The 24613-nt window shown below is 37.8% G+C and overlaps 4 pseudogenes; 2 read left to right on the top strand and 2 right to left on the bottom strand.

Moving 5' to 3' along the window:
- The first annotated feature begins 212 nt into the window (after window positions 1-212).
- Window positions 213-1213, top strand: LOC110216198 (taste receptor type 2 member 41-like; annotated as a pseudogene).
- An 8462-nt stretch (window positions 1214-9675) lies between these two features.
- Window positions 9676-12100, bottom strand: LOC110216199 (olfactory receptor-like protein OLF3; annotated as a pseudogene).
- A 1310-nt stretch (window positions 12101-13410) lies between these two features.
- Window positions 13411-15024, bottom strand: LOC110216200 (perilipin-3-like; annotated as a pseudogene).
- Window positions 15025-16775: 1751 nt separating this feature from the next.
- LOC110216201 (taste receptor type 2 member 41-like) lies at window positions 16776-17704 on the top strand (annotated as a pseudogene).
- Window positions 17705-24613: the final 6909 nt, after the last annotated feature.

The following is a 24613-nucleotide window of genomic DNA, read 5'->3' as shown; positions in this document are numbered from 1 at the left end:
GAAAAATTATTTGCACTGATCCAGTCAAGGAATGCAAATCACATGTATTTGACAAGAGCAGCTGTAACTGAGACCGGTGGAGATTTGCATCCACCAAGAGCTGCATGGACCTGTTTTTGCCAACCTCACAGTATTCTCTAATTATACTGTGGCTTGGGGAGAAAGAGTAGAACATTCTCCCTGCACATCTCATCAAACAAAGCAGGAGGTCTATGAATCAGAGGCCAGTGGAGACCCAGGCAAGAGCTATCATTGTAGGAGTGACTGAAATGTTGGGACCATTCACAATCTTCTCCATGGCTCTCTATGTTCTCTTGTGCTTCCTGGGCATCATGGCTAAGGGCTTCATTGTTGTGGTACTGGGAATGCAGTGGGTTCAATGACACTGGCTGTCTCCCTGTGACATGATCCTGATCAGTTTGGGGCCTCCCGCTTCTGCCTGCTGTGGCTTGCAATGACACACAGCTTTTACTACTTTCATCACCACCTACAATATTACCAGAGACCTGCCCACCAGTACTTTGGGATTTACTGGGATTTGCTGAATACTGCCACATTCTGGTTTGCCACTTGGCTTAGTGTCTTCTTCTGCATGAAGATTGCAAACTTCACTCACCCCATTTTCCTTTAGCTGAAGTGGAGAGTCAAGGGACTGGTACCCTGGTTCCTACTAGTCTCTCTGATAATCTCTTTCATTATCTCCATGATATTTTTTGCAGGGAACAATGTTTTGTACCAAGCAGTTTTGCAGGAGACATTCCTGGGGAACACAACCTTATACAGCTTCATTAGGAAACTAGAAATCCACTATTTTATCCCTTTGAAGTTCATTACGTTGTTTATCCCCTGCTCTGTGTCTGTAGTGTCAACAGTTCTTCTGATTATCTCTTTGTGGAGACACTCCTGGAGAATGCAACATAGTGCCTACAGTGCCCAGGATCCCAGTACTCAGGCTCACACCAGAGCTCTGAAGTGTCTGGTCTCCTTCTTAGTCCTTTATCCTCTTTCTTTTACATCTTTTATCATCGACGCTGCCTTTTCTGGCTTTAGGAGTACCTGGTACTGGCCATGGCAAATTGCTCTTTACCTGTGCACTTGTGTTCATCCCTTCATCCTTATCCTTGGCAACTCCAAGTTAGGAGGGGCATTCATAAAGCTTCTTCTTCTGCCTAAGAATTTCTGGAATGAGAAGAGGATGCCATCTCCTATCTAAGATATGAACCTTTCTCTCCCATACTTAAGAAAAGACTTAATTGAGGCCTGGAGCACAGCATATCCTTTGACCTCAAAGTGTTCATCTTATTAAAGTCTGGATAGAAATTAAAGTTTCCTCATTCATTATTCCTGTATTCATATATTCAAATGAATCTGTGATCTCATGGATTTAGGAGTGTCTGCCTTCTAGTGAGGCCTTATTGATGTCTGTCTATGCCTGCCCACCCTGCTTCACTCTTGTCCTCCCTTTAGTTCACCACAGAATACTCTGATTGTCCTTCTGTTATCTTTCACCCTTGTCACTGTATCCTATTCTTCTAAGAAAAGAAAAAAGTCAGAAACATAAAAGACATGTCATATGGTAGCAAATCCGATTTAATTTATTGGAATACTCAGGAATGTTTTTAATTTCAGATGACCACTGATGTCTTTTTTGATAGGTGGATGCAAAAGCAGTTCATTTGCTAATAAGAAATTATGTAATGTCACAGAGCAATCAGCATTGGTCTTAATTTTGTGGCTTCAAAATTTTAGTCTCTCAGTCATACCTTTTACTTTATCTTCTAGCATCTGTGTGTATCTGAAGTGCATCATGCCTGATGAACATCTCTCTGCATGAGATGGTAAACAACTGAGAGTTAGTTTTGATTTGAAATTGAGCACTAATGTCTGTGGCTAATAAATTGATAATGGATGAAAAAGAAAATTGTATTGATATAACAATAGATTTTAGATGACAGTCATTCAAAACTGATTGCCTTATAAATGCTTGACTAAAAATGAATTGTCATCACTCAGCAACAGAGCTTGTAAAATTATCCTACTATTTTCTATCACATATTTATGTGAGGAAACATTTTTACTTTATTCTTGTTAGAATTCAAAATATTTTTTACTTTATCTTTAACATTGAACATATTTGTATCCTTGCTCTGTAATGACATATTGAGTTCATTAGTTTTGGAAGCAATGTCTGCTAAATATTGCAACTAATTCTTTTCTCAATTCAATTAGATGAGTAAAAACTGCCCCACAGGAAAGCCTTCTAGCATCTGTGTGTATCTGAAGTGCAACATGCCTGATGCAATCTCTCTGCATAAGATGGTAAACAATTGAGAGTTAGTCTTGATTTTATAAAATTAATTATTTTGAAAGCACTATCTAACACACTTGTGGGTCACGCTGTTCTCTTTGATGTTGAAATGTGATTGTGTATATTGCAATGTGTCAATGGTATGTTCATGTTAATTTTTTTTAAATGTCAGGCAAAATCCTCACATATTCCAGTCATTGATTTTGCACCATCTGTGCAAATTCTACAAGAGGATCTTTTGATTTTTTTTGTTTCAAATTTACTATTATGAAAAAATTAGGTTAAAATTATCTTCCTCAGTTTTATGTCCTGTAAACTGATGATAAAACAGTGTATTCTATTATATTTTACTTTCTTTCAACTATCTTACAAATGCACCAAGTCTAGTTCGTTGTAGCCACTACTAGTTTCTCTTTCTTGACACAGTTGCTAAACACTTACTTGACAAACCATAAATGAACACAGAAGTTCAAAAGAGAAATTTTTTCAAAAAAAATAAACGTTGAGAAATTTAGTTGATAAACATTTATTAAGTGTTCACTATGTGTCATGCACTATGCTAAGCAGTCAAACTACAAGGAAGAGTAAAAGACAGCCCTTGCTCTCAAGGAACTCACAGCCTAATGAAGAAGACAACATGAAAACAACTATGTGCAAACAAGCTCTTTACAGGAAAAACTGGAAATAATCAACATAGGAAGGACCGTAGAATTGAGGGGGATCTGGAAAGCTTTCCCGAAGAAAGTAGGATTTTATTTTACCTTAAAGAAAGCCAGGAGGTAGAATGAGAAGAGAGAGAATTCCAGGCAAGTGGAGCAGCCAGTGAAAATATCCTGCAGTCTACATATGGACTGTCTTATTCAAGGAACATTAGGAAGAAGGCCAGTGTCTCTGTATTACACAGCATGCAGTGAAGTGTGAGGTATAAGAAATTTGGTAAATTATGTTTTAGGTGGGGGACAGGTTATAAAGTTTGAATGCCAAACAGAGAATTGTATTTTATCCTGTAGGTGATAGAGCCACTGGAATTTATTGAGGGTGTGTGTGTGTGTGTGTGTGTGTGTGTGTGTGTGTGTGTGTGTGCATGCGTGCGTGTATGTTTGAGATTTGAGCTTGGGCATACTTGAGCTTCAGGAAGATAACTTTGATAGATGAATGCATGATGGACTGGTGTGTGGAGAGAGTTGTAGCAAGAAGTCCAACCAGCACAGTGTTGCTATAATCTAAACAGAAGGTGATGAGGGCCTGCCCCAGGGTTATGACAATGTCAAAGCAGAGACTAAGGCAGTTAAGAAGGATGTGATAATGGTAAAATCAAAAGCCCTTAGCTGGATTGTTATATTATTATATAATAATATTATTATTATATTTAAGATTAGGTTGGACATGGGAGAGTAAAAGAAAGTTTGAGGCATCGCGGATGACAACTAAGTCACGTGCCTATGTGACTGGAAGAATTGTGGTAGCCCCCAAAATAATAGAAAAAGTTATAAAAAGGGGAAGAATTAGTGGGAAAAATAAGTTCAGTTTTGAACATGTTGAATTAAAGATGTCTATAGGATATCCCATTTGAGATATTAGTGGATAATTGGAGATGGGATTCTGGAGGTCAGGGAAGAAGTTGGATAAGAAGATATGATTATTATCATCATAGGGATTTTTTCTCTTTTTTATTAATTTATTTTGATTTATCAACTATAACTTCTATAAGCTTTTGAGTTTTAAATTTTTCTCCCCTTCCTCCCTACCTCCCTCCCCAAGATGGTGTGCAACCTAATATAGGCTATACATATAGATTCTTATTAAACATATTTTCACATTAATGATGTTGTAAGAATTAGAATTAATAGGAGAAACCACCAGAAAGAGGAAACAAAACACAACAGAAGAAAAAAATAGCGAATAGTATGCTTTGATCTGCATTCAAACTCCATAGTTCTTTCTTTGGATGTGGATAGCATTTTCCATCATGAGGCTTTTGGAGGTGTCTTAGATCCTTGTATTGCTGAGAGGGGTTAAGTCTATCAAAGTCAGTCATCACTTAATGTGGCTGTTACTGTGTACAACATTCTCCTGGTTCTACTCACTTCACTCAGTGAAACCATACAAGTCTTTCCAGGTTTATCTGAAGTCTGCCTGTTCATCACTTTTTATAGCACAATATATTCCATTACATTGGTATATCATATTCACAACTATGATAACTATCTGTGTCTTTCTCTTCCTCCTTTCCCCCCCATTCATGCTTTTCTTTCTCCTTTCTTCTTTTACATCCTCACTGTTTTGCTTTTGCATACCACCTCCCTCAGTCCCACCTCCCTTCTATTAGCCCTCTCCTTTTTCTTTCCCCTTTTCCCTCTTACTGCCTATAAGGCATGTTAGATTTTTATACTTGATTATGTTATTCCCTTCTTAAGCCAAATCTGATGAAAGTAAGGTTCAAACAATGCTCATGTCCCTCCCTTCTTTCCCTCTGCTATATAAGTTTTTGTGCCTTTTCCTGTAATGAAATTTACCCTTGTCTAACTCCTCCTTTCCTTTTCTCTCAGTACATTTTCTTAGTTAGATCAGATTAATTCACTTACTTGGATCCATTTAACCTACTTGATTAGATTTTTTTTCATCATTACATCAAAATTAATTTATACTCACCCCTCTATGTATACCCTTTTACATGGTGTAATAACAACACAGTTCTCAAGAGTTACAAGTGTCATCTTCCCTTGTAGGGATGTCAAGAGTTTATCCTTATTAATAATATGTTGTCACTTGCTGTCCCATTTACCTTTTTATGTCTCTTTTGAGTCTTGTATTTGAAGATCTAATTTTCTGATAAGCTCTGGTATTTTTATCAGGAAGATATGGAAGTCCCCTATTTCATTGAATATCCATCTCCTCCCCTGAAAGATCATGCTCATTTTCATTGGGTAGTTGATCCTTGGTTGTAATCCAAGCTCCTTTGCCTTACGGAATATCATGTTCCATGCCCTTCAGTCTTTTAATGTAGAAGCTTCAAGGTCCTGTGTAATGCTGAATGTGGTTCCATGATATTTAAATTGTTTCTTTCTGGCTGCTTGCAGTATTTTCTCTTTGACCTGGTAATTTTGGAATTTGGCTACTACATTTCTTGGGGTTTTCAATTTGGGATCTCTTTCAGGAGTGATTGGTAGACTGTTTGTATGGCTATTTTACACTCTGGTTCTAGGACCTCAGGGCAGTTTTCCTTTATAATTTCCTGAAAGATACTTTCCAGGCTCTTTTTTTTTATTGTGATTTTCAGGTAGAAGAATAATTTTCAAATTGTCTCTCCTGGATTGATTTTCCAGGTCAGTTGTTTTACCAATGAGACATTTTACATTTTCATCTATTTTTTCATTCTTTTGTTTTTGTTTGACTGATTCTTGCTCTCTTGTAGAGTCATTAGCTTCCATTTCCTCAATTCTAATTTTTAACAAATTGTTTTCTTCTATTAGATTTTGTACCTCCTTCCCCATTTGGACAATTGTATTTTTTAAGGACTTGTTTTCTGCAGTTAATTTTTGTCCTTCCTTTTCCAAGCTATTGACTCTCTCTTGTATACCTTTCATTTCTTTTCCCATTTTTTCTTTTACCTCTCTCATTTGACTTTTAAAATCCTTCTTGAGTTCTTCTAAGAAGGCTTTTTGGGCTGCAGACCAGTTCATATTCCCTTTTGAGGTTCCAGATGTGGGTTTGTTGACAATGTTGTCCTCTTCAGAATTTCTGCCTTGATCTTCACTCTTCCCATAATAAGAATCTGTTCTACATTTCTTTTTGCTCATGATGTTGGCTTATTTCCTGACCTTTAAAGAGATTGGGCTCTCCTGCTGGGGACCAGAGGGCACTGACCCGAGCTTCTTGTGTTGGGAGCCTAGGGCCTGGTTGATGGCTTTGTGTGCTGGGGCCTCCAATGTTGGCAGTTGGAGGCTGTAGGATTCTGGCAGCTTACCTGGTATTGGGCTGGAAACAACAATATTGGAACTCTAGGGGTAGGATTGGGTAGTGTGGCTCCTGGAGAATTCCTGCTCACCCAGGCCTTTCCTTCCTTTTACTTTCTTCAGCTCTTTTCAGATAGATATTGTAGGGCGTTTATCTGCCTGGAGCACTGCTTCCCTTAGTTTTGCTGAAGTGCTGGGAGAACTGGTTGCTGTAGAATGCCAAGGCACCTGGTGGTTTTCTGAGCTGGTTTCCACTGGTTCTCCCACCCTCAATAAGGCACTTGGGGTGCAGGTGTTGGTGTTTGCCTGCTCTACCACCTGGGCTTCAGGATGTCCTCCTGGTATGTTGAGGTGGGCTTTCCACCAGCTTGCTAGGATGCCTCCCATTCTGTACTGCTTCCCTTCCCCCAGGGTAAGAGGAGTCTTTCCAGTTAATCCCTCAAGCTACCTGGGCCCCTGGACTGCTGCACCCCATCTTTCTTCTGATGTAGCTATTCCAGGGTTTTTACTGGGGTGATATTTTCTGGGTTTTCAGGGGTTAATAAGAGATAGTAAGAGAGACTCACCTCTTACTCTGCCATCTTGGCTCCCAGAAGCCCAAGTCCCATTATAGGGATTTGAGAATATGAAAGCTAATGAGATCATCTAACAAAATAGTATAGAGAAATAAGAGAAGAAGGTGCCCAGGACAGAGTCCTATAGTCAATAGGCATGATTTAGATGAAGATCCAGTAAAAGAGACCAAGAAGGAATGATCATATAGGTAGGAGAACCAAGAGAGAGTAGTGTCAGAAAATCTAGAAAGAAGAGAATATCAAGGGGAAGAGACTGATTGAATGTCATAAGCTGCAGAGAGGTCAAAAAGGATGAGGATTAAGAAAAGGCCATTGTAAATAGGTGAGGTACACAAGACAGAGTAGTCAATGACTATAGTAATCTATTGTTTATTAAACCCAAACACTCCAGCTTCTGGGATAAGAACTCACTATTTGACAAAAATTCTGGGAAAACTGAAAAAAAAAAGTATCGCAGATACTGGCATAGACCAGCATCTTACATTGTACACCAAGATAAGGTTAAAATGTGTATATGGTTTAGACATAAGGGATAATACTATAAGCAAATTAGGAGAGCAAGGAGTAGTTTACTTATCAGATATATGGAGGAAGGAAGAATTTATGACCAAACAAAAGACAAAGAACATTATGAAATGCATAATGGACAATTTTGATTACATTAAATTAAAAAAAGGTTTTGCACAAAGAAAGCCAATGCACCCAAGATTAGAAGGGAAGCAGAAAGCTGGAAAATAATTTTTGCAGTCAGTGTCTCTGATAAAAGCCTCATTTCTAAAATACATAGAGAACTGAGTCAAATTTAAAAGAATACAAGTCATTCCCCAATTGATAGATGGTCAAAGCATACGAACAGACAGTTTTCAGATGAAGAAATTAAAGCTAACTATAGTCATATGAAAAAATGCTCTACATCACTATTGGTTAGAGAAATGCAAATTAAAACAACTCTGAGGTACCACACCACACCTATCAGATTGGCTAACATGACAAAACTGGAGAAGATGTGAGAAAATTGGAACACTAATGCATTGTAGGTGGAGTTGTGAAATGACCCAACCATTCTGGAGAGCAATTTGAGACCATGCCCAAGAGGCTATAAACTTGTGCATACCTTTTGATCCAGTAAATACCACTATTAGGTCAGAATCCCAAATAGATCATAAAAATGGGGAAAGGACCCACATGTATGAAAATATTTATAGCAGATCTTTTTGTGGTAGCAAAGAATTGGAAATTGACAGGATGCCCATCATCTGAACAAGTTATGGTATATGAATGTAATGGAATACTATTGTTCCATCAAGAAATGATGAGCAAATGGATTTCAGAAAATCTTTGACTTACATAAACTCAAGCTGAGTGAAATCAGCAGAACCATGAGAATATTGTACACAATAACATTGCAACATTGTGCAATGACCAACTTTAATAAACTTAGCTCTTCTCAGCAATACACAATACAATGATCTAAGACAATTCCAAAAGACTGAGGATGGAAAATGCCATCCATATCCAGAAAAAGAACTGTGGAGTCTGAACACAGATTGAAGCATACTACTCTCTCTCTCTGTCTTTGTCTCTGTCTCTGTCTCTCTCTCTGTCTCTGTTTCTGTCTCTCTCTCTCTCTCTCTCTCTCTCTCTCTCTCTCTCTCTCTCTCTCTCTTTCTGTCTCTCTCCCCACCCCCATCTCTTTCTCTCTCTGTCTGCCTGTCTCTCTTTTCTTGTGGCTTTCCCCTTTAGTTCAGATTCTTCTTTACAACATTTGTAATGTGGAAAAATGTTTAGTATGATTGTATGTATAGCCTATATCAGGTTGCATATCATCTTGGGGAGGAGGAAGTGAGGGAATAGGGGGAAATTTAGAACTCAAAAATCTTATAAAAGTGAATGTTGAAAACTATAAGTAAATAAATAAATAAATTTTATAAACAAAAGGGACATTGCATTTTGGCAATTAAGAGATCATTAGTAACTTTGGAGAGAATAGTTTTGTTTGAATGATAAGTCTGCAAGCCAGATTGTAGAGAGTTAAGAAGAGGTGAGAAGGAAATGGAGGTACCTATTGTAAATGGTCTTCTCAAGCAGTTCAGCCACAAAAGAAAGGAGAGAAATAGGATGATAAGTAGAGAGAATGGCTGGTTTAATTGAGAGTTTTTTGAGGATGTATGTACAGTTCTTGTATTTATATAGTATTATCATGTTAAAATTATTAGAATGCGATCTCTTTGGTGACAGGATCTATGTTTTTTATTATTTGTATCCCCAGACCTTAATGGGTGCCTGGCACATAATAAGTGTTTAACAAAAGTTCATTTAGTGACTGGTTTGCTAATGAACTCCCTTATCCATCCTACTAGCTATCTCTCCTAATATCGTATTATCTGCAAATTTTCTGAGCATGCTATTACTGACAAAAATGTTAGACAAACAGTGCTCTACTGGACATCCCTGGTTACAGTGACATTAAATTATCATGTGGCCATTAAGCCATTTCTCAATCCATCTAACTATACTATTGTCCAATCCAAATTTTTCCATGTTCTCCATAAGCACAGTAAAGATGTTTTATCACATTCTTTTCTAGAATCTAGGTAGATATTAATAGTATCATTATCACCTACCAGTTTGGTAAATCTGTCGAAAAAGGAAATATCTTAGTTTGGAAAGGTTTGTTCTTGAAGTTATGCTGGCTCTTGATTGGATTAGATCAGTGGGTTCAAACTCAAATAGAAATGGGTGCCACTAAACTGTACATAGGGATCATTGCAATATCACATATTAAGATTGTATTTTATTATATTTTTTGTTTTGTTAAACATTTCCCAATTATATTTTAATCTGTTTGGGTGGCACTCAGGAGTGTTGTGGGCTGCATGGGTGGCCTCACCTTGGCCAGGGTCTCACAGGCCACTTGGCTCAATATATTTTGTCCACATGTGGGGAGCTTTATTGTGACCGCTGAATTGACCAAGTGAATAAACCAGGAGGCTATGCCCAGGTCCACATACATATATTCCATGGCACATGACCATGATATATTGAAAGGGTTTATACACTGTCACATAACAGTCATAATCCATTGCTGCCAACAGTAGAAACTTGATTCTGTCCAATGCCAAAGAGAAGAAGAGCTGGGATACATATTGAGGGTAGGAGATGGCTTTTACCTTCATGAGATGCTATCTATGCTAACATCTTTGGGACCCCTCTGATTGTGTAGTAGATGTCAGTGACTGAGAGGTTGTAGAGGAAGAAGTACATGGGTGAGTGCAGTTGAGCATCCAGCCAGATCAGAAGGGTGATCAGCTCATTGCCCAGTATTCAGCAAATAATTGGTTGCAAACAGCACAAAGAGACCAAGCTGAGTCACCTGGTCAGTGGAGAATCCCAAAAGGATGAACTCTTTGACCCAGGTCAACAAAGCCAGGTGATGTTCTTAGCCCCATCACAGATCAGCAACCTAGGCCTCACATCCTGGTTCATTAGGCCAGAGGCTTAGTGCGCCATCCATAAAGCCTCCAGATGTAGCAGGCTAGTGGTCAGGCCTGGCAGGCCCAGAGGCCACAGTATAGTTTGCTAGACTAGGCTAATTGACACCAGCTGCTAGCCCCAGAGGTCCTGGCACAGGAAGCCAGTGACCAGCACTCTGGCCCCTAGCTCAAGAAAATTGAATCAGTGTCCCCTGTACTCCAGAAGCAGAGCTCAACTTTAAAAACCATGAAGTAGGCTCAAAAAAAGAAGCAAAAAACAAAACAAAACAAAACAAAATCCTGATCATAGAAAGCTATCATGGTGACAGGAAGATCAAAACACAAACTCAGAAGAGAACTATGATGCCAAAATGCCTACATGTGAAGCATTAAAGAAGAATATCAATCAGTTTCAAGTTCCAGAAGTTCTCATGGAAGAGCTCAAAAATGATTTTAAAAATCAAATAATAAAGGTAGAAGAAAAATGGAAAAAAAGAAATGAGAGTTGTGCAAGAGAATCATGAAAAAAAAGAGTCAACAGCTGGGAAAAAGAAAACACTCCTTAAAAAGTAGAATTTGCCAAATGGAAAAGAAGGTACAAAAAGCCATTGAAGAAAACAACTCCTTAAAAAGCAGAACTGGCCAAATGGAAAAGCAATTACAAAAGCTAACTGAAGAAAACAACTTAAAAATTAGAATTAGACAAGTGGAGGCTAATGACTCTGTCACACATCAAGAGTTAATCAAACTAAAACAAAAGAATGAAAAATGGAAGAAAAAGTAAACTGACCTGATTAATAGACCCAAGAGAGAAACTTAAGAATTATTGGATTACCTGAAAGCCGCGATGAAAAAAATAGCTTGGACAGCATCTTTCAAGAAATTATCAAGGAAAACTTCCCTGATATCCTAAAATCAGAGGATAGAATAGTCATACAAGGAAAACACCAATCACCTCTTGAAAGAGATGCCAAAATGAAAACTTCCAGGAATATTATAGCCAAATTCCAGAATTTTCAGGTCAAGGAGAAAATATTGTAAACAGCCAGAAAAAAAAACCCAATTCAAATATTGAGGAGTCATAGGATTAGACATGATTTAGCAGCTTCTACATTAAAGGACTGAAAGGCCTATAATATGATACTCTGAAAAGCAAAGGAGCTTAGATTATAACCAAGAATCAACTACTCAGCAAAACTGAGCACAATCTTACAGGGAAAAAAAGTGTTCATTCAATGAAATATGAGACTTTCAAACATTTCTGATCAAAAGACCAGAGCTAAACAGAAAACTTAATTTTGAAACAAAAGATTCAAGAGAAGCATAAAAAGGTAAATTGGAAAGAAAAAAAAAACAAGTTATTCAACAACTTTAAACTTTTTTCATTCCTACATTGGAATATGAGACTTATAACTCTTAAGAACTGTATCTCTATTAAAGTAGTTAGAAGGGTTATACCTAGAAGAAAGTAGAGTGTACTTTCTTTTAGGCAGTTGGAGTTAAGTGACTTGCCCAGGGTCACATAGCTAGTAAGTGTCAAGTATTTGGTCTGAGACTGGATTTGAACTCAGGTCCTTCTGACTTCAGGGCCAGTGCTCTTTCCATTGTGCCACCTAGCTATCCTGTAGACTGTGTTTTCTGACTTTGAGGGGATCATATTAAAAAAAAGTCAGAGGTGAGAAAGAGGAATGCATTGGGAGAAAAGGGAAGGAGAAGCAGAAACTGACTAGGGCAGGCCTGTGCAATGTACCACTTGCTAGCTGATTTGTCGGACTGCAAGTGACCCATGGGTGCTATGTTCTTCAGGCCTGCTATATATCCTGAATAAGCCCCCTTTTCCAAGTTTTGTTTCTGGAGTCATTTGGGTGAACCTCTTTGGTTTCTAGACAAGTTTCATTCATGAGTAGTGGGTGTTTTTCCTTTTTCTTCCTGGTGACTTTAAGGAAACTTGAGCATTCCCTTGCATGTTTCTGGTTATATAAACATCTTTAGTTTAAGTTCCCTAGCTGGTTGAAGAGCTAGAACTTTGGGGATATTCTAAAGGGATGACCTTGACCCCCAGTATTATTCTTTCTTTCCAGGTTTGAAAGGAAGACATTTTGGAACTGTGTCTGGGAGAGTGGGGTTGGGATGGGGAGATTTTGGAAAGCTTATTCCCTTCCTGCCTTCATATATTCATTCATACATGTACTGGCTAGCCAATTTGTAGTTGGGATGGGGCTGCCTCAGTTTTCTTGTTCATCTTTTGCTCAACTGGTGACTAGGCAAGCTAGTAAGTTTCGGAGGGTTCTGAGGTCCTGAGAGACTAGTGAGGCTGTGAGTTCAGTATCCACTATGGTGGATGATTGTAGTGGTTGATTGTAGTCGTAATAACAGTAGCTGGAGTGATCTGGTGCCAAGGGAAGAGTCAGCATCAGAGAGAGAGAGAGAGAGAGAGAGAGAGAGAGAGAGAGAGAGAGAGAGAGAGAGAGAGAGGCCACCATAAAAGGATATCCTTGGATCACGCTTGGCATTTGATTGTACTGTGCTCAGCAGAAGTAAAATGTGAAAGTCTAATTAGAAGAATTGTTAGGCTGCATTTTATCTTGATGAGGCTTGCTATCAGACTCCTAGCATATTGCAATGTTCCTAAAAATTGAATTTATCAATCCTATTTAAATCATTATATCAATGAACACTGTAAGTCTCTTTGTCCCTGCTTTCTGTATGGGAATAAAGTATACTGTCTTATGCCTAACTCACATGATGTATTGGGTGCCACTTTTTCTCCCCCCTTTTTGGGAAATCCCAGACTGCAGTCAAAAATAGATTAATGAGTGTGATGAACTAAATGAATCTGAAAGATAGTTAACCTACTTCTCCTATTGAAAAGTCAGGATTTCTCTAGAGCTAAACCCTGGGGAAACCATGGCATTAGGTAAAGGGGAGGAAAAGAGGAAATAAAGCATTTTTAAAAAATTTTCAATGTAACTTTATTTGCATAATCTGAAATGTATACAGAGTGCAGTTATTAACTATAAACTAACACTAGACTGCTTCCTAGGAATCTGAAAGTATCAGCCTGATTCCATATCACAATTCAAGATATTTTTTTTTCTTTAAGGAGTGCCATTACCTGTGAAAGGATATTCAGTGGTGTAAAGTAGTCCTACACTCCAACCAGAAGGAATACTATCCTCTAAGAAACAAAACAATTCTTCCATACTTCCCTAGGCTTGGGTCAGCTTAAACTGACTCTGGGTCAGATGGTGCTTGTCTAGATCTTCAAACCCATTACTTAGGGAAAGGTGGTTTGAAGCTCCTGCATGTCATAACAGGCCTATTGGAGCTTGTCTTGTAGGCTGCTTGGGAGACCTTGGGCTTTAGGTATGAGGTCCATGAAGGCTGACTGTAATTTCAGGGCAATGCTGTGGAACATGTTCAGAGTCAGGATTTCTAGGAGCTGTGTATAACCATCCACCTTTTCAGACTAGCTCCTATTCCTCTTGATCCACAGCTCAGATAGGGCCTTATGGTAATTCTGCTGATCCTCAGAACCTTGCTTGCTTTAGTAAGTTAATTCAATTGTTTCAAAGAGCTGATACAAGAATTTTCTAATGTTCTTGGCTCCTCTGATATTTTCCAATGCATGCTTATATGCCTGGGGCTGGAGGTTGCTTGGCAGAAAACTAGTGACATGAAATAGCCTTCTTCTCTTGAAGATTTATTTCTAAAGTAATCTCTGTCTCCCTCTGAAGATTCTTGGATATTAACCGTATCTTGTGAGTTTGGGAGGTATTTGTCCATAGTCACTTTTAATTTTTCTAGTGTTCATTTCTTCTGTTGGATTTCAGACAAGATTTTCTCTTCATCAGACTCAGATCTTGTAGTAATGCCACTGATACTTATGGCATCTTCCTTACTGGAGTCACCACTACTAGCATTCATTAATGAATCAGTTTCTTTTGATGGTTGAGCTTTGTCAAGTGTGATCTCTTTAGATAAAGGTGGTTTCTTCTGTGGTACCTGTGGTCCACTCATTCTCTCTTGGCTGATAGACTCACTTGAACCCGGTTAGGTGATTTACAGCAATAATGCTATACTGAGGAGCTCAACTCAACACTATTTATTTCAGCCAAAGGCAAGGTTTATTAAAGATCCACTTCTTAAGTACTCTTAAGGTATCTGAACATTTGTGAGCTATTTGTTAGATTATAAAAATCCCTTACGAAAAACCCTTGGCTATACTCTTAAAGAATCTGAGCCAAAATAAAGCATTTATATAGCACCTACTATATAACAGGCACTTTGCTAAATACTTTAGAAATACAATCTCACCTTATCCTTACAACAACTCTGCAAGGCAGGTGCTATTATTATCCTCATTGTTACAGTTGAGGAAACTGAAGCAAACAGAGGTTAAGTTACTTGGCCAGGGTCTCATAGCTACTAAGTACCTAAAGCTGAATTTGAAACCAGGTCTTCCTGACTGCAGGCCCAGCACTCCATTGTGGTACCAGTTGCTTTTTAATGACACAGATTGGCACAGGTCACCAATTTGTGGCCTCAGAGGAGCAGAGCAAAGCCTAGGTGTTTTTTTTTTGGGTTGTTGTTTTGCAAAGCCAGTAGTCATTATACTAGACAGGCTTCAAGGTTCCTTAGCTTTTCTGTCCCTCATTTCCTAGACTTTGTTTCAAGTGCGGGCACCCAAGCTTGAGAACGGTGCTCTCCATTTTGGTCTAAAACATTCATGGAATCAGAGATGTTTAGAGTTTGAAGGGATCTCAGTGACTGCCCGTGACAACTTATACCTGAGTAGGAACCTGCACTAAAATATACCTGACAAGTAATCTTCCAGCCTGCATTTTAAGACTCTCAATTTTTTAGAACTCATGACCTGTTAAGGTAGTCCATTTAATTTTGAAGTAACTTTATTTTTCAGGAAATTTTTCTTTCCATCAAAACAAAATCTGTCCCTTTCCAGTTTCTATTCATTGCTCCTAATTCTGTGCTTTCAGGACAAGTAAAAAGAGAAAATCAAACTAAAATTCTTATTTAAGTACTTAAGAATAGCCATTATTCCTTTTTCTTTTTTCCAGGGTAAACAAACCCAGACCTTGAGCCAACTCCCAAATGGAATAGTTTCCTGCCTCTTCTGATGGCCTCTATCTTTTCAGCATTCTTCCTAAGACGTCACACCTAAAACGGATCATGACACTTAAAATGTGCTCTTACTAGGGCAGAAAACAATGGAACTATAAATCTCCCTGATTCTGGACACCATATTTCTATTAACGGAGCTTAAAGTTAAACTTTTGGCTGTCACATCATCTATTGACTCTTACTGAGTTTGCATTCACGGACACTGCAGTAACTCTGCCATTTTCACAGAAATTGTTCTTTGGCTATTCCTCTTCTGGGCTTCAGACCACTTCTAATTAGTATATTATGATTTCCTTCAACCTCCTGGATGTTTGGTGGCTCTGACATAGGGAATATTTAAAATACCTTTCACACATTCATCTTTATTCTGGTTTTCCTAAAGAAAATTTACTAGCTGGTTGTTATGGCTGGTTCTGTTCTTGGCTTCAATCCTCCAGGGCTCTAGGGAAGGGATGTCTGGCTTTTCCGTGTTATTTTCTGTAAGGGTCTTTGGCAGACTCCAATTGTCTTCCTGTTAGAAGCTTGCCCTCCTTTCCCGGACATTCTCTTTCCATGCTTTTTCTTTCTGGATCATCTTAGACTCCTAGTCCATTTTCAAAGCTGAGATTATTGACTGGTTTACCATTTGTGCTCTCACCTCTGTTCATTTAACATAGATAAAGCTTGCTACAGCAGGAGTGTTCATCTTTGAAAAAGAACACTTTGTACATATAGTAACAAAAAAGTAATTCTTCTGTCTCTTACACTTACTTATTAGAAACCTTATACTCCAAGTGTTGGCAGGTTGTCTGAAAGAATAGTTTTGTTTTCAAGGGGTAGGGTTGTGGGCAGCTTGGTAGTGTGAAAGGATCAGTAGCTCTCAAATAAAAAGACATGGGTTCAAATCCCACCTCTGGTGCTTAATACCTGTGTGACCTTGGGCAAGTCACAACATCTCTGGATCTCAATTTTTTTCATTCACAAAATTTGGGTGTTAGACTAGATGGTCCCTAAAGACCCTTCCAGATCTTGATCTATGATAGACATGCTCACTTTCCATGACAGGAGGCCAGAAAAAATTATTTTCACTGATCCAGGCAAGGTATGCAAATCACATGCATTTGACAAGAGCAGTGGTAACTGAGGCTGGTGGAAATTTGCATCCACACAGAGCTGTGTGGACCTTTTCTCTCCAACCCTACAGAATTCTTTAGTTATCCTGTGGCTTAGAAAGAAAGGGTAGAATATTCTCCCTGCACATCTCATCAAACAAAGCAGGAGCTCCATGAATCAGAGGCCAGCAGAAACCTAAGCAAGAGCAATAATTGTAGGAGGGACTGAAATGTTGGGACCATTAACAATCTTTGCCATGGTTCTCTATGTCTTGTTGTGCTTCCTAGGCATCATGACTAATGGCTTCATTGTTGTGTTCCTGGGAAGAGAGTGGGTTTGACACCACCGGCTGTCTCCCTGTGACATGATCCTGATCAGTTTGGGTGCCTCCCGCCTTTGCCTGCTGTGGCTTGGAAGGATACACAACTGCTCTTTTCCTCACCTACAATACTCCATGGAGCCTACCTACCAGTACCTTGGTATTTGCTGTTTTTGTCAATTCGGTCACAATATGGTGTGCCACTTGGCTTAGTGTCCTCTTCTGTGTGAAGATTGCAAACTTCACTCATCCCATTTTCCTTTGGCTGAAGTGGAGAGTCAAGGCACTGGTAGCCTAGTTTCTACTAATCTCTCTGCTAATCTCTTTCATTATTTCCACGATGTTCTTGGTGGGGTACAATGCTTTGTACCAGATATTCTTGCAGGGGACATTCTCTGGGAATGTAACCTTCTACGGCTTTACTGGGAAACAAGAAATTGACTATTTTCTCCCTTTCAAGCTCATTACTTCATCAATCCCCTTTTCTTTGTCTGTAGTCTCAACTGTTCTGCTGATTACCTCTCTGCAGAGACACACCTGGAGAATGCAACATAGTGCCCACAGTGCCCAGGATCTTAGTATTCAGGCTCACACCAGAGCTCTGAAGTCTCTGGTCTCCTTCCTAATTCTTTATTCTCTTTCTTTCATGTTTTTTATCATCAAGGCTGACTTTTCTAGCTCTGTGATTACTTGGTATTGGCCATGGCAAATTGTGATTTACCTGTCCACATCTGTTCATCCTTATCCTTAGCAACTCCCAACTAAGTGGGGCACTCATGAAGTTTCTTCTTCTGACTAAAACCTTCTGGAATGACAAGAGGATGTCATCTGCTATCTAAGATATACATCTCTCTCTCCCATACCAAAGAAAAGACTTTACTGAGGACTGGAGCTGAGCATACCCTTTGACCTCAAAGTTTTTATCCTATTGAAGTCTGGATAGAAATTAAACATTTTCCTCATTCATTATTCCCATACTAATATATTCAAATGAATCATGTGATCTCTTTGGATTTCGCAGTGTCTGACTTCCAGTGAGGCCTTGTTGATGTCTGTCTATGCCTGCTCAGCCTGCTTCGCTCTTGTCCTCCCTTGAGTTCACCATAAGGAGTCTCCAGCCTGCACATTGGAGGCCTTCCTTCCTCCTGACATTTGGAGAGTGCCAGAGGAATACTCTGTTGTCCTCTTGTCATCTTTCACCTTTGTCACTGTGTCCTGCTCTTCTAGGAAAAGAACAAAAATCATGCAGCTTTCCCAGGACATTTTCTTTCTTTTTGAAATAACCACAGTGACTTTCCTCAAACAGCCCTCAGGAAAGGTCACCTCTGAGTTGTCACTCCAAAAACTAAGTGTTCAAGAATGTTACTGATGTTTTTCTATCATAATATCTGTATGATGAAACCACTTTATTTTTATATTAAAAAAAACTGTTAAATGTTATTTTAAAGCCTTTTGTTCTAGCTAAGATAGAAGGTCTTTCAAAAATCCATGTGAGGAAATCTTGGTTTCTGCATTAATTATGGAAGGCAGGCTGTAAGAAGCTATAGTTGATAGAAGTGATGCCAGATATCAGGAAAGGCCATTGTAAGTAAATTTCGAAGAACTATTTTGTGTTTTCTTTTTTGGAGGGGGGAGGGAGAAAGTTCCTAGAATCTTCTTTGATTTAGAACAGAAGGTACCTTAGGAATCATTTGCTAGTTTAATCTCTTTATTTTACATAAGACGAGAATGAAACCCAGAAAAGTGAAATTACTCCAAAGTCACATACTCAATGAGTTACAGAGCTGCGATTTGAATTCAGGTCTTTTGAGTTCAAATGTGGGCAGTTTCCACAAGACCAGTTCCTAACTTTTTTGTTTCTTGACCTTCTTGCAACAAAAACCAAAAAGATGTATTATGAATCCCCAAGTTAATTTAATATTATTACTACTTATAATAATCAAAATGATAATTTTAATCCTCAAAAACTTAAAATTAAACTATGCATTCTATAATTTTAAAATATAAAAATTATTTTTATCTTTAATTATGAATGCTAAACATACCATTATAAAACTTTAATTGTAGAATAGGTAAAATATTTTATATGGAATATTGTATAAGAAATGAAAGAAGTAATTCAGTAATACTTCATATGCTTGCTATCATCTGTAAGACTTCAGGTTAAATTTATTATTTTCTTGAATATAAATAATACTTTAACATAAATAAGTGACAACTTTGAAGATGTTTAGAATAATGTAATAATCAGTTACAAACTTAATTTGGATATTGTTTTTTTTTTAAAAATGAACAACTTTTTGCAATATTTGGCTCAGTGTGAGATAAACACAATTTTGAATATGGTTCTTCATTGATTTTATTTTTTATTTTAAATTAAAATAAGAATAAAGAATAAAATGCTTGCTCACACAAATACATGGTAGAAAAATCGTAGGATAATTTTACAAGCTCTCTAGCTGAATGATGAAAATTTATTTTATTTTTAGCCAAAAGTTTATAAGACAATCAGTTTTGAATGATTGTGGTCTAAAATCCATTGTTATATTAATACATTTTTCCTTTTGGTCCATTATCAACACATTAGCCAGAGACATAAAAGATATATCAAATAGGTTGCAATCTAATTTAATTCATTCGGATATTCAGGGGGAAAAAATTGAAAGTTTTTTTAAATTTCTGATTATGACTCATGTCTTTTTATTCATATTACTTTTTTCAGATTTACAACATTCTGTGCACATTAAGAATTATGTATGGAGGTGGAAAAAACACTATGCTAACTCCTTAGGGTTAATTTATATACACACACATAGTAAGAAACAAAACAAAGTAGCTGTTAGTTTTTCCATGAATTTCTTGCAAAAGAAATAAAAACTATTTAACCTAGGAAGCAAAAAACAAGCTTGAAAGAACCTATCAAAGCTTAAACATGACAACAGATACTTAAGTTCACAGCCTTAGAGTTTTCTTCAGCAGTATCTCTTTTCTCAAACCAGACAATGCCCCATCTCTATTTATTTTGGATTCATTTTCCCTTGGGGTGAGGACTTTGGGGGCAGGAGACTAAGAAAAGCAGAGGAAGTAAAATGTAAGTCCCTTCAGGGGAGGAACTGAGGATTTTGTTTTGTTTGTATCCCCAGCATCTAACCCAATGCTTTGCACATGATAGACACTTATAATGTTGGTTGAATTTAATGGAACACAGTTGAAGGAGGACCTCATAGGAAACTAAGTCTTTAGATTAACTAAACTGATGAGGCAAGAATGACCTTTTTTTTTTGATAGGCTAATTCAAAGGCAATTCATTTTCTAATAAGAAATTATGGAATGTTGCAAAGCAGTCAGTATTGTTCTCAATTGTATAGTCTCCAAATTTTTGTTTCTCAATCAATAGTCTCCAAATTTTTGTTTCTCAATCACACTTTTTACTCTATCTTGAACATTGAACATATTTGTATTCTTACCCTCTAATAGTGTGTTGAGTTAATTAGTTTTTGAAGCATTGTCTGCTAAATATTGCAATTAACTCTTTTCTATATTCAAATTAGATGAGTAAAACTTCCCCACAAGGAAAGCATCTAACATCTGTGTGTGTTTGAAGTGCATCATGCTTGATGCACATCTCTCTGCATAAAATGGTAAACAATTAAGAGTTAATTTTGATTTTATAAAATTAATTATTTTGAAACATTATCTAATACATTTTAAGTTGTGGCATTCTCTTTAATGTTGAAACATGGTTGTGTATGTTGCAGTGTGTCCATGACATATTTGTGCTTTTTTTTTTAACATGCCAAACAACATCCTTAAATTTCTCAGCTGTTGATTTTGCTCTGTCTGTGTATATTCCACAGTTTGATTTGTTTTCCTTCAAATTCATTAGTATAAATGAATTAGGTTAAAATATTTTCCCCATTTGTCTGTCTTGTTAACTGATAATAAAATAGTATATTCTTTTATACTTTACCTTCTTTCACCTATCTTACAAATACACCATGCAGCCACTAACAGTTTTTCTTTCTTGATACAGATGCAAAAACACTTACTTGACAAACCTAAATAAACATGAAACTTTAAAAGGGAAATAGTTTCTAAAACAAAAAATATTGAGAAATTTATTTGATAAACATTTATTAAGTGCTCACTATGTGTCAGCCACTGTGGTACGCACCCCAAAGAAAGGCAAAATACATTCTTGCTCTCAAGGAACTTAGTCTAATGAGAGAGACAACATGAAGACAACTATATACAAACAAGCTACATATAAGAAAAATTGGAAATAATCAACAAAGACCCCAGAATTGAGGGAGATCTGTGAAGTTTTCCTGTAGAAAGTTGGATTTTAATTAGACTTAAAGGAAGCCAGGAGGTAGAGATGAGAAGTGAAAGAATTTCAGGCAAAGGAGTCAACCAGTGGAAATATCTGGAGTCTGGATATGGGCTGCCTTATTCAAGGAACACTAACAAGAAGGTCAGCGTCCCTGTATTACAGAGCATGAAGTGAAGTGTGAGGTATAAGAAATTTGGCAAACTGTATATTTGGGGACAGGTTCAAAAGGGCTTTGAATGCCAACCAGAAGAGTATATTTGATCCTGGAGGAGATAGAGAGCCACTGGAGTTTATTGACTTGGAGTGGGGGAGCGGTGACATGGTTATGCCTGAGCTTCAGGAAGATGACTGACAGATGAGTGGATGATGGATTGGCATGGGGAGAAAGTTGTAGCAAGGCACCCAACTGGTAGGCTATTGCTATAGTCCAAGAATCAGGTGATGAGACATGGCACCAGGGTGGTGGCAACGTCAAGGCAGAAAATTATGAGAAATATGACAAATATGTAAACAACAGTAAAATTAATAGCTGTTAGCAACAAACTGATTATGGCAGAGTAAAAGGAAGATCAAGGAGTTAAGGATGACATTTGAGTTGCATACCTGAGTGACTGGAAGGATGATGGTAGCCCCATCAATAACAGAGAAGTTAGGAAGAGAGGTCGAATTAGCAGGAAAAAAATAAGTACATTTTTGAAAATGTTTAGCTGATGATGTTTATAGGATGTTTCAGGAGCCAAGATGACAGAGTAAGCAGCAGACTGCTATAACTCTCCCATATTCACCTCAATAAGCATAAAATATCACTCCAAAACAAATTCTGGAACAACAGAACCAGCAAAAAGATGGGGTGAAACAATCTTTTCATCCAAAAAACCTTGGAAGATCAGCAAAGAAAGGTCTGTCTCATTTGGGCAAAAGAGTAGTGCATTACAAGACAGGAAGCTTCCCAGCAAGCCAGCAGCAAGGTCCACTTCAGCAAATCAGTGGGAGATCCTGAGCCCCAGTGTGGTAGAGCAGGCAAACACTAAAATGCCCACATGCCTTGGCATAGACAGGGGAACTGGCAGACTCCAGCTCTGAGAGCTTCCATGTGCTTCAATACAGCCCCAGGGAAATGCAGAAACATGCTCCCAGACTTCAACACATACTAGACACCACCTGTAAGACCCCAGCTCAGCACCAAGCCTCCAGCAGTGCCAGCTGCCTCCCTCCCCATCCCTCAGGACAACAGCAGATATGAGGGTCTCCTGGGGGCCTCAGGGCAACATCAGTGCAGCACTAGGTAAACAACCAGGTCCTACAGCCACTGGCACAAGAAACTTGAGGTAGTGCCCCTTCCACCCTAGCTGCAGAGCTCAAATTTAAAAGAAAGGAAAAAGGCAAAAAAAAAAAAAAAAGATGAGCAAAAACCAAGAAAAAAAAGTACCTGACCATAGAAAGTTACTATGGTGACAGGGAAGACCAAGACACAAACTCAGAAGATGTCAACATTGTAAAAACACCTATGGACAAAACACCAAAGTAAAATGGAAAGTTGTCTCAATTCCAGAAAGAATTCATGGAAAAACTCAAAAACAGAGTTTAAAAATCATATAAGAGAGGTAGAAGAAAATGTGGAAAAGAAATGAGAATGAGGAAAAGGAAGTATGAAAAATAATCAATGGCTTAGAAAACTGCTTAAAAGATAGAATTTGCCAAATGGAAAAAGGAGATACAAAAATCCTCTGAAGAAAACAACTCCTCAAAGAGTACAATTTATGAAATAGAAGAGAAAGTTCAAAAGCTAATTGAGGAAAACAACACCTTAAAAGTTAGAATTGGGCAAATGGAAGCTAATCACTGTATGAGACATCAAGAATCAATTGAACAAATTCAAAAGAATGAATAAAAAGGAAGAAAATATAAAATACCTCATGGGAAAAACAATAGACCTGGAAAATAGATCCAGAAGAGCCAATATTGGAATCATTGGACTACCTGAAAGCCATAATCAAAAGGAGAACCTGGAAAGCATCTTTTAAAAAATTATCAAGGAAAACTGCCCTGATGTCCTGGAACCAGAGGGCAAAATGGTAGTTGAAAGAATCCACCAATCACATCAGGAAAGAGATTCTCTTTATAGCCAAATTTCAGAACTATCAGGAGAAGGTAAAAATACTACAAGTGGCCAGAAAGAAACAATTCAAATATCAAAGAGTCACAATTAGGATTACATAGGACTTGGTAGCTGCAACCTTAAAGGATCAGAGGTTGTGGAACATGATATTCCAGAAGGCAAAGGAGCTAGAACTACAACCAAGAATCACCTACCCAGAAAAATTGAGCAGAATACATCAAGGGAAAAATGATTATTCAATGGAATAGAAGGATTTCAAGCTTTCATAAGAAGACCAGAACTAAACCAAAAATTTGACTTCCAATATCCAGATCCAAGAGAAGTATATATAGGTAAAAAGGGAAAAGAAAACAAGGGATTCAATAGAGCTGAACTATTTACATTCCTACATTGGAAGTTGATACTTGTAATTCTTAAAAATTGTATCCTTAATAGTACAGCTAGAAGTAATACACATAAACAGAGGGTATAGACATAAGGTGAATTCAAGGGAATGACATGTAAAAATTAAAGGATAAGAAAGAGTAGTACAATGGGTACAGAAGGAAGGGAGAGGTAGAATGGGGTAAATTCTTTCATAGGAAGAAGTATGAAAGACTTATTACAGTGGAGGGGAAGATGGGAGGTTGGCCTATGAGCATTGCTTTGAACCTTATTCTCATCAACATTAGCTCAACAAGGGAATCATATACACAATGAATTGAATATAAACTTTCTCAACAGGGAAGTAGGAGGTGAGGAGATCAAGTAAAGAGTGGGTGGGGTCTGACAGACGGGAGGGTAGATAAGGGGAGCTGGTAGACAGAAGTAAAGTGCTGGTAAGGAGGAAAAGGGTAGAAGGAGAGAGAGGACAAAAAGGAGGAAGAGTAGGATAGAGGGAAATACACAGGTAATAATCATAGCTGTGAATGTGAATGGGATCATCTCTCCCATAAAATGGAGGCAGATAGCAGATAGGATACCAGAAGGGATATCAGATAGGATACTGGGATCCCACAACATATTGTTTACAAGAAACACACTTGAAGCAGAGAGACACACACAGAGTAAAGGCAAGGGGCTAGAGCAGGATCTATTATGCTTCAGCTGAAGTAAAAAAAAAAAGCAGGGGTAGCAATCCTTATTTCAGACGAAGTAAAAACAAAAATGGACCTAATTAAAAGAGAGAAGATGGGAAACTACATATTACTAAAAGATACTACAGACAATGAAGCGATATCAACACTAAGCATACATGCCCCAAGTGGTATAGCATCCAAATTTTTTTTACTTCACTGTTTTTATTAATTTATTTTG

The sequence above is a fragment of the Phascolarctos cinereus genome, unplaced genomic scaffold (assembly GCF_003287225.1).
Source record: "Phascolarctos cinereus isolate Bilbo 61053 unplaced genomic scaffold, phaCin_HiC Scaffold_1;HRSCAF=81, whole genome shotgun sequence".
In the NCBI taxonomy this organism is placed as follows: domain Eukaryota; kingdom Metazoa; phylum Chordata; class Mammalia; order Diprotodontia; family Phascolarctidae; genus Phascolarctos; species Phascolarctos cinereus.
Note: the sequence above shows the minus strand (reverse complement) of the source record. Positions and strands in the feature narration are given on the sequence as shown.